A 9,759-nucleotide genomic window follows, 5' to 3' on the forward strand; every position below is an offset into this window, starting at 1 on the left:
TCCAAAAGCAAAAGTTTTCCAGGAACAGAAGAAGGAAGCTAAGAGTATCAGGCAATGTACTTGATCTTTTACTAGAATTATTTAATTACAAGAACCCTGGGAAGAAGGCATAGTTCTTATTCCCTTTCTATAAATAAGGATGATGCAAAGGAGAGACTGAAGCTATGGCCAGTGCCCCAAAGCATAATTTGAAAGTTAAGATTTGTTTGCCTCCAAAACCCATCTTCCTTGCAGCTTCCCTAACTCCCCAGTGAGTGAAGCCTGGAACTGATCTTACTGATAAGCTCCAGGTACCCCTTTGTTTGGCAGTTGCTGATATTACCAGGCTTACAAATGAGTCCTGGCTTAGGTGTTTGGTTTCCATGACTGAGAATGGAACTTTCCTCTATCTGGTTTTCTTGGCTCGGCTCCTCCACTACCTTGGTTCTTTCTCTTGGTGACAAGCCACTCCACAAGGGTTAATACCTTGTCCTTTACACCCAGCTGCCATTGGATCCTAAAGGCCCCTGAGATCCCGCTGACGTGGATGGCACTAGGGCCCTCCAGGTGATTCTGGTCATGCTCAAATCAAAGGACCACTGCTAAAGCTATCAGATTCTTAATCCCCATTATTTCATCCTTGGGGAACAGTATGAGGCCACAGTGGTGCTGATCCTGATTTAGATCACTGGTACAGGCATGTACATCCATCACACAATCATCATTCTGGTAAAACCAATATAAATGGGAATAACTGAAAAGTCTGAATATTTTTTCTCTTTCTGACACAGCTTTTCTGTCATATAGGTTACCAGGATGCAAGCTTCAATTGTGCTTAACTTGAACCTCATTCAGACTGATAAACTATAATACTTGGGGGAAATATTTTTGGTCTTCTTAGCAGAAAGCTGGAGACATATTCTCCCCTTACGAATAAATGTAGTTCCCATGAGAATATTATAGTAAGAGTCAATCTCACTCTACAGATACGCTGGAGGAATGGCCTAGTCTATTCCTCTGCTTAAAATTTGCTAAATAAGAGCCACATCAAACCAGATAAAGTAACATTTCTGTCCTTATTCACACATTCTGTCATACAGTACATGAATCGCAGGGTTTCAGTCTCTGTTATACTTGGGGAGAGGTCATCAAACATGAAGCAGCGCAGGGCAAGAACCGACGACTGGTTTGTCTAGAACTGCTAGATCTGTGCCCAGGTGAGCTCTACTCATCACTGGTGTGGTTTAGGACACTGAGCTTATTAACAGAGGGTGGAGTTGACATGTTCCTAGTGACTAAGCCCTTTATGCAAAACAGTATCTGTATTCTGCATCATTTTCAGTAAGAATTTTCCAAAGGGGTTTTCCAAGTTGAAGAAAGCAAGACAACTAAGTCAAGACTATGGAAAAACCAGCATTCCTGTTTATAAACATTGGTTTCTTTTTAAAAATATATATATACTAGAAAGAGGCCTCTGTCATTTTTCAAAGCATATTTTATTGAAGTGTAGTTGATTTACAATGTTGTACTAGTTTCTACTGTACAGCAAAGTGATTCATTCATACACATATATACACACGCTTTTTCATATTTTTCATTATGGTTCATCATAGGATTTTGAATATAGTTCCATGTGCTGTATAGTAGGACTTTGTTATTTATCCATTCAACAGAGGCCTCTTTGTGAACTCAATAACTGCTGTGAAGCAATGCTTACTGTGAGACTATAAACCTTAGAGAGACTGGACTCATAGTGCCCCACCAGAAAAATACGCATTTTAAATTGTCTTGTTAAACCTTTAAATTTCTCCTCCAAGATGATAAAATGGACATACGTCCACCACAACGAGTGAAATACAAAGAAAATTAATTTGGAATTCACCCCTACCAGGCAATCAGCTTTAATAGCTTGATGTGATTACTTCTGCCTGTTCTTCCTCACATTAAAACACACACACAGAGAAACATACACCGTCAAAGGCCAGCTCCCCAGCTATCACCAGTGTAACCTAGTAATAAGATGAAGTGGAACTCACTGCTTACTGTGGTAAGGGAACCCACTGCCTTAATTGAGCTTTGGTAGTTTGAGAAGGAAAGTCAAGGTTGGATTTTCTTGAAATCTGATTTTGGTTAAGACTGGGTAAAAACTGTGATACACAGTTTAGGACTGTGGAAGGAGTAAGGTAAGGATTTTGAGGGGGCAATCTAAGAGTCTTAGGGCATAGCTATCCATTAACTATGTTGCTTTCTCCTGAAGAGCTGACGTGTCTTATAGGAAGCTCATGTAATAGACAATAATTATTTGCCAGGGCAAGGTTTTCCTGAAAAACTTCAATTATGCTAATGATGACAACGGAATTGTAAAGTCATGTTAATATAGATAGTAAGCTGTGCTGGGGTTGAATGTTCAGTTTGTTTCTTAAGTACAGTACTATTCTCTGCAACTTGCCTTATTTTCCTCCACATCAACAGGGATCAAATTCACTTAAAACTTTTTCTGAGAACACTTATTTTCCTTTTTTCTAATAAAATAAATATATGCACATTGTAGAAAATGTGGAAAGTAAGAAAAGTACAAAGGTACAGAAAGTACCAGAAAAAAACACAGAACACTGATACTGTTACCACTCAGAGAGAAGTGTTTAAAACTTCAGAATCTTGTCTAGCATTTAAGGAGCCTGGAAGGCAGCTATCCCTTTAACACAATAAGAAAATAGCTGAGCAAACTGAAATCAACAGCTCTTCTTAGATCCACCAGAGAACTGAAGTTTGTTCAGGGCAAACTGCTGCCCCTCGAGCTGAAGAGACAGACAAGCAGATACAGAGAATCACAACCTCCTGGAGGAGCAGAAGGCCAGCAGCAGGTAACCAGAACCAGGCTTTTGGTTTTTAGTCGCTAAGTCCTGTCCAACTCTTTTGTGACCCCATGGACTGCTGCCTGCTAGGCTCCTCTGTCCATATGATTTTCCAGGCAAGGCTACTGGAGTGGGTTGCCATTTTCTTCTCCAGGGGATCTTCCCAACCGGGGATTGAACCCATGCCTCCTGCACTGGCAGGCGGATTCTTTACCCCTGAGCCACCTGGGAAGCCCCAGTACCAGGACAGGAAAACCTAATCTATAATTAACAAATTGCTGGAGGCCTCAGTTGGACAAGTTTGAGAGTTAAAAATGGCAGGGGTGCCCAGTCTTAGGAGGGTTCCCACACTTTCATGAGATTTACCTCCTGGAACCCTAGCAGCTTCTCAGTAACGACAGGAGAAAAAAAGTCCTCACTTTTTGAGCAGATAGAGTAGAAAAGTAGCCATATGTAAATATATCTTCTTAACAAGGCCCACCCTTAGCAAACTATTTTGCCAACATGGAAGAATAACAATACCCAATTCCAGTACCTTCTTGTCTCTCCTAAGGGCTGGGGGAACCAATCTGAGAAGCACTTGTGAAGGTCACAGCTCCAGGGGCTCACTAAATCATGGCCACCCAATCGTAGGACCGCAGAACAGTTCCTCTGCGCCGAGACCCCACCACTACATCAGTAAGTCTGTAGAGGAACGCAGGTTGCTCTAGTGCCAGCTCCTGCCCTGCAGCAGTCCTGAGGGTAGCTGGGCCTCTGTCCTTTCGTAAATTAAACACCACTGTCTCGAGTCAGCCCTCTCCCCTTTCCCCCACGTCTTGGGTCCTCCTCAAGCTGTGTGCAAGGCTTTTTATTTTTGGAGTGATTTCCCACATTGTTCATTTGTTGATTCTGCATAGCACACAGCCTGTCTCTACAGGATGGACCAGGGCAGGTTTAGGATTTTTATTCAGAATCTGGGAGAGATGAGTGGGGGCATCTGGTATGTAAGCACAGCCAAGGTCTTAGCTGAATATATAACAACCCTGTTCTAAAACTTGTTGGCTGTTTCTCCTTTGAAAATCAGGGATTTCTCAATGACTGACCCTCCTATGGCAAGGACCTTCCCTCCTTCTGGGCCTCCCAGGCGGCGTTAATGGTAAAGAACCTGCCTGCCAGTGCAGGAGACTTGAGACAATGGTTCAATCCCTGCGTTGGGAAGAGCCCCTGGAAAAGGACATGGCAACCCACTCCAGTATTCTTGCCTGGAGAATCCCATGGACAGAAGAATCTGGAGGGCTCCAGGCTATGGGGTCGCAAAGTCAGACATTAATTGAAGCGACTTAGTATGCATGCAATAAGAATGATCCATGCATGACTGAATCACTTTGCTGTTCACCTAAAACTGTCACAACATTATTAATCAGTTATACCCCAATATAAAATACTTTAAAGAAAAAAATAAGTCTCCTGTACAATAACAGGGTCATACTGCTCAATGAATTGTGCATCTCAGGTGTTATTTTTATAGAAGGTCATTACAGAATGCTAAAAGTATCAATTCTCCAGGAAGAGTCTCTCTTAAAAAATTTCACTTACTTCCTTTTCCATTTTCTCCTGTTCATAGATTTATTAAGATATACACACAATAACACTTTCCCATTTTACAAACAGAGTTTTGGCAATTACATCCAGTAATGTAGACAGCTCGTCATGACAGACATTGTCTGTGCCCTGAACGGTTTTCTCACGCCCGTTTCCAGCCAGTTTCTTACCCTGACTGCCAGCCTCAGGGCAGTCATCGATCTGCGCCGTCACTGTCACGTTGCCTCTATTAGAATGTCGTCTAATGGAACACATCATGCAGCCTTTGTGTCTGACTGCTTTCAAGTCCTGTATCATTGAGATTATTCGTGTTGCATATATAGCCTATGACTTTTTATTGCTGAGTACTATTCCATAATATGATTATCCCACAATTTATCCGTTCACTAACTGATGGGCAATTTGAGCTGTTTACACTTCTTGACAAGCTGACTATAAACACGGCTGTACAAATTTTTGTGTGGATATGTTTTCAGTCCTCTTAGTTGAGTGCTGAGGAATGAAACTGGGTTAGGTGGTGAGAATTTAACTTTACAAAAATAATAGCAACTGGTTATCTGTATGAGAAAAAAAACTTCAAACCCTTCATATCATACACAGAAATTAACTCAGAATGAATCTAAATGGAACTGAAATTTTAAACTTAAAATATTATGTTTCTAAAAGAAAAATTTGAAGGAAATCTGTGATCTTGTGTTAGACAAAGATTTCTAAAACAGGGCACAAAAAGCATGAACCATAAAATATTGATGAAATGGATTTCTTTAAAATTAAAAACTGTTGCTCTTTAAAAAACACAGTTAAGAAAATGACAAGGCAACCCATAGAGTAGAAGAAAATACTTTCAAGCAGGTAACTGAAAAAGAACTTGTTCCCAGAATACATATAAAGATCTCTTAAAACTCAGTAAAAAATTAAAAAAAAAAAAAAAAAGGAGGCAAAAGATTTGAAGACACTTCACAAAAGAAATATATGAATGGTCAATAAGCACATGAAAAGATGCTCAATACTCATCATCGTCAAAGAAAAGCAAAATAAAATTACAATGAAATACCACTACACACCCACTAGAATGGCTAAGATTTTTAAAAATTGACAATGGGAAGTGCTGACAAGGATATGAAGCAACTGGAACTCATGCCTTGCTGGTGGGAATGCAAAATGGTCGAATCACTTTGAAACTAATATTTTTTTAAACAAAACTATATGATGTACCCATGTATGTATGTGTCATAATTTAGATAATATTTGCTCTTCTAATGGATATTTGAGTTGATACTTGTTGGGATTATTATGCCATTATAAATAATTCTAGAAAATCATTAAAACCCACTCTATAATTTGTATCTCTTTTTAAAAAAATTAGTAGAGTTACCTTTAAAGTTACTGCAGAAAACTTCCCTTCCAATTACATTGGATTCTAATAAAAGACAAAAACCAAAGGTTTATTTCTCAGTCATATTTATGCTTGTTCAGTAAAACCTTCTGGATACTTATTTTCGTAACACTTTCATCATCTTTTAAAGAAAGACTCTACAATTAAAGGCCTAAATGTGAGACCAGACACTACAAAACTCCTAGAGGAAAAGAAAGGCAGAAAACACTGACATAAATTGTAGCATATCTTTTTCAATCCATCTCCCATAATAATGGAAATAAAAACAAAAATAAACAAATGGGACCTACTTAAAAGCTTTTGCACAGCAAAGGAAACAATAAACAAAACAGAAAAAATGACCCACAGATCAGGAGAAAATATTTGCAAATGATGTGACCAACAAGGGGACTGGTCTCCAAAATTTATAAACAGCTTGTGATGTTATATAAAATATATAAACAACATAACATAAACAACAATGTATAAAATATTAACAACGCACTCAAAAAATGGACAGAAGACCTAAATAGACATTTCTCCAAAGAAGACATACAAATGGCCAAAGGCACGTGAAAAGATGTTCAACACCACTAATTATTACAGAAATGCAAATCAAAACTACAATGAGGTATCACCTCACACTAGCCAGGATAGCTATCACACACACAAAAAATCCACAAACAATAAATGCTGGAGAGGGTATGGAGAGAAGGGAACCCTCCCACACTGTTGGTGGGAATGTAAACTGGTACAGTCACTATGCAGAATAGTATAAAGATTCCTTAAAAAACTACAGAGTTACCATATAACTCTGCAGTCCCACTCCTGGGCCTATATATGGGGTGGGGGGTGGGGGGGAACATGATCTGAAAGGCTACAGCACCCCAGTGCTCATCACAGTACTATTTACAATAGACAAGACATGGAGGCAACCTAAATGTCCATCAACAGAGGAATGGATAAAGAAGACTGGTACATATATACAATGGAATATTACTCAGCCATTTAAAAGGATGAAATAATGCCATTTGCAGCAACGTGGATGGACCTACAGAGTGTGATACTGACTGAAGACAGGAGAAATATTGTATGACTTTCCTTATATATGCAGCATCTAAAAAGAAATGATACAAATATTCTTTCTTATAAAACAGAAACAGGTTCACAGACTTAAGAGAATGAGCTTATGGTTGCTGGGGAAAAGGACAGGGGGAATGAGATAGGGAGTTTGGGATGGACATGTACACACTGCTACATAAAAAATGGATAACTAACAAGGACCTACTGTATGTCACATGGAGCTCTGCTGTTATGTGACAGCCTGGATGGGAGGGGAGTTTGGGGAGAACCGATACATGTGTGTGTATGGCTGAGTCCCTTCGCTGTTCACCTGAAACTATTATAACACTGTTTGTTAACTGGCTATACCCCAATGTAAAATGAAAGGTTTAAAAGAAAAGATCCTAAAAAGTACTTTACCTTGGCTTTTTTTCCCCTCAAGCCCTTAACTTTGTAAGGGAGATTCTGCATTTAAAGCAGATGCTTATGCTCCTTAATTTAGTTGGATATGCAAAAGGCTGCTTCAGAAAATCAAGTACCCATATTTGCTCCTGTCACTGAATTTTGTAAAGAGTCAGGGCTGCTCTGAATGTTCCAAGAAGGCAAAGTTTGGGGACTGCAAGGCCTTGAGAGCTGACAAGAATCTCAACACAAGATTATTCTCTCCTACCAGGCACCTAAAGAATTTTCTCAGCCTGATAGCTCTTGAGGAAGTAGGCTCCTAAAGGTGATACTAGCTCCAAATTGTCTCTCTGTGATGAGGTTATAAGATGTTTACTGAGTTTTAATAGAAAAACCACAGTTTCCTTCTTTTTGAGTAAGTTTGGCATATGCCAAATTATACTGGAATACCTGGAGTCAGTGTGACCCTAAGGGTAAAATCCACCAGAGAGGGACACCATGATAGTAATAAATCAGATTAAAATAATTTCAGAGAATTTATATTTATCCTAGCATTTTAAAGGCTAGTTTATGTGGAGAAACAACAGAACTCAATTTAAGAGTTTTCAATATTATACTGATTCAAGCATGGCTCTTATATATAAATAAATACTACAGACAGTCCCAACTTAGGATGGTTTAACTTAAAATTTTTTCAACTTTATGTTGGTGTGAAGGTGATATGCATTCAGTAAAAACCATATTTCAAATTCCGATCTTTTCCCAGGCTAGCAATACATGGTGTGATTCTCTCATGATGCTGGGCAGTAGCAGTGAGCACAGCTCCCAGATAGCCATGAGATCATGAGAGTAAACACTGATACCCTTAAACCCATTCTGTACTCACATGCATATATGCGTGCTAATGGTGTCTGACTCTTTGTGACCCCATGGATGTAGCCTGCCCAGGCTCCTTTATCCATGGAATTTTCCAGGCAAGAATGCTGGAAGCATTTCCTACTCCAGGGGATATTCCCAATCCAGGGATCGTACTCGCATCTCCTGCATTTGCAGTGGATGCTTTACCACTGTGCCCCCTAGGAATCCCCTGCATGGATTACAGTCTTGTTGTGGTAAAGGGGCTTTTATAACCCAATGAAGCTACGAGCTTGCAGTGCAGGGCCACCCAAGACGGATAAGTCACAGTGAAGAGTTCTGCCAAAAAGTGGTCACTGGAGGAGGAAATGGCAAACCACTCTAGCATTCCTGCTCCAAGAGCCCTATGAACAGTATGAAAAGGCAAAAAGATATGACACTGGAAGATGTCATATCTGCCCCCCCGGTCAGAAAGTATCCAATATGCTACTGGGGAAGAACAAGAGGGCAATTACTACTAGCTCTAGAAAGAATGAAGCGGCTGGGCCAAAGCAGAAATGACGCTCAGCTGTAGATGTGTCTGGTGGTGAAAGTAAAGCCTGGTACTGTAAAGAACAACGTTGCATAGGAACCTGGATTGTTAGGTTCATGAATCAAGGTAAACTGAACGTGGTCAAGTAAGAGATGGAAAGAGTAAACATTGACATCTTAGGAATCTGAACTAAAATGGACCAGAATGGGTGACTTTCATTCAGATGACCATTATATCTACTACTGTGGGCAAGAATTCCTTAAAAGAAAAGGAGTAGCCCTCACAGTCAATAAAAGAGTCTGAAATGCAGTACTTGGGTGCCATCTCAAAAACAACAGAATGATCTTGGTTCGTTTCCAAGGCAAACCATTCAATATCACAGTAATCCAAGTCTATGCCCCCATCCACTAATGCTGAAGAGGCTGAAGTTGACCGGTTCTGTGAGGAACTACAACATCTTCTAAAACTAACATTAAAAAAAGATGTCTTTTTCATTATAGGGGATTGGAATGCAAAAGTAGGAAGTCAAGAGATACCTGGAGTAATACGCAAGTTTGGCCTTGAATTATAAAATGAAGCAGTGCAAAGGATAACAGAGTTTTGTCAAGAGAACACAAGGGTCATAGCAAATACTCTTCTTCTAACAACAAAAGGGATGACTATACACATGGATTTCACCAAATGGTCAAGACCAAAATCAGACTGATTATATGCTTTGTAGCCTAAGATAGAGAAGCTCCATACAGTTGGCAAAAATAAGACTGGGAGCTGACTATGGCTCAGATCATGAGCTCTTTATTGCAAAATTCAGGCTTAAATTGAAGAAAGGGAAAATCACTTGGCTATTCAGGTATTACCTAAATCAAATCCCTTATGATTATGTAGTAGCAGTGATGAATAGATTCAAGGGATTAGATCTGATAGACAAAGTGCCTGAACAACTATGTACAGAGGTTCATAACACTATACAGAAAGCAGTGACCAAAGCCATCCCAAAGAAAAAAAGACACAAGAAGGCAAAGCGGTTGTTTGAGGAGGCCTTCCAAATAGCTGAGAAAAGAAGAGAAGCAAAAGGCAAGGGAGAAAGGGAAAGCAGAGTTCCAGAGAGATAAGAAAGC

Source organism: Bos mutus, chromosome 8 (assembly GCF_027580195.1).
Source record: "Bos mutus isolate GX-2022 chromosome 8, NWIPB_WYAK_1.1, whole genome shotgun sequence".
NCBI lineage: Eukaryota > Metazoa > Chordata > Mammalia > Artiodactyla > Bovidae > Bos > Bos mutus.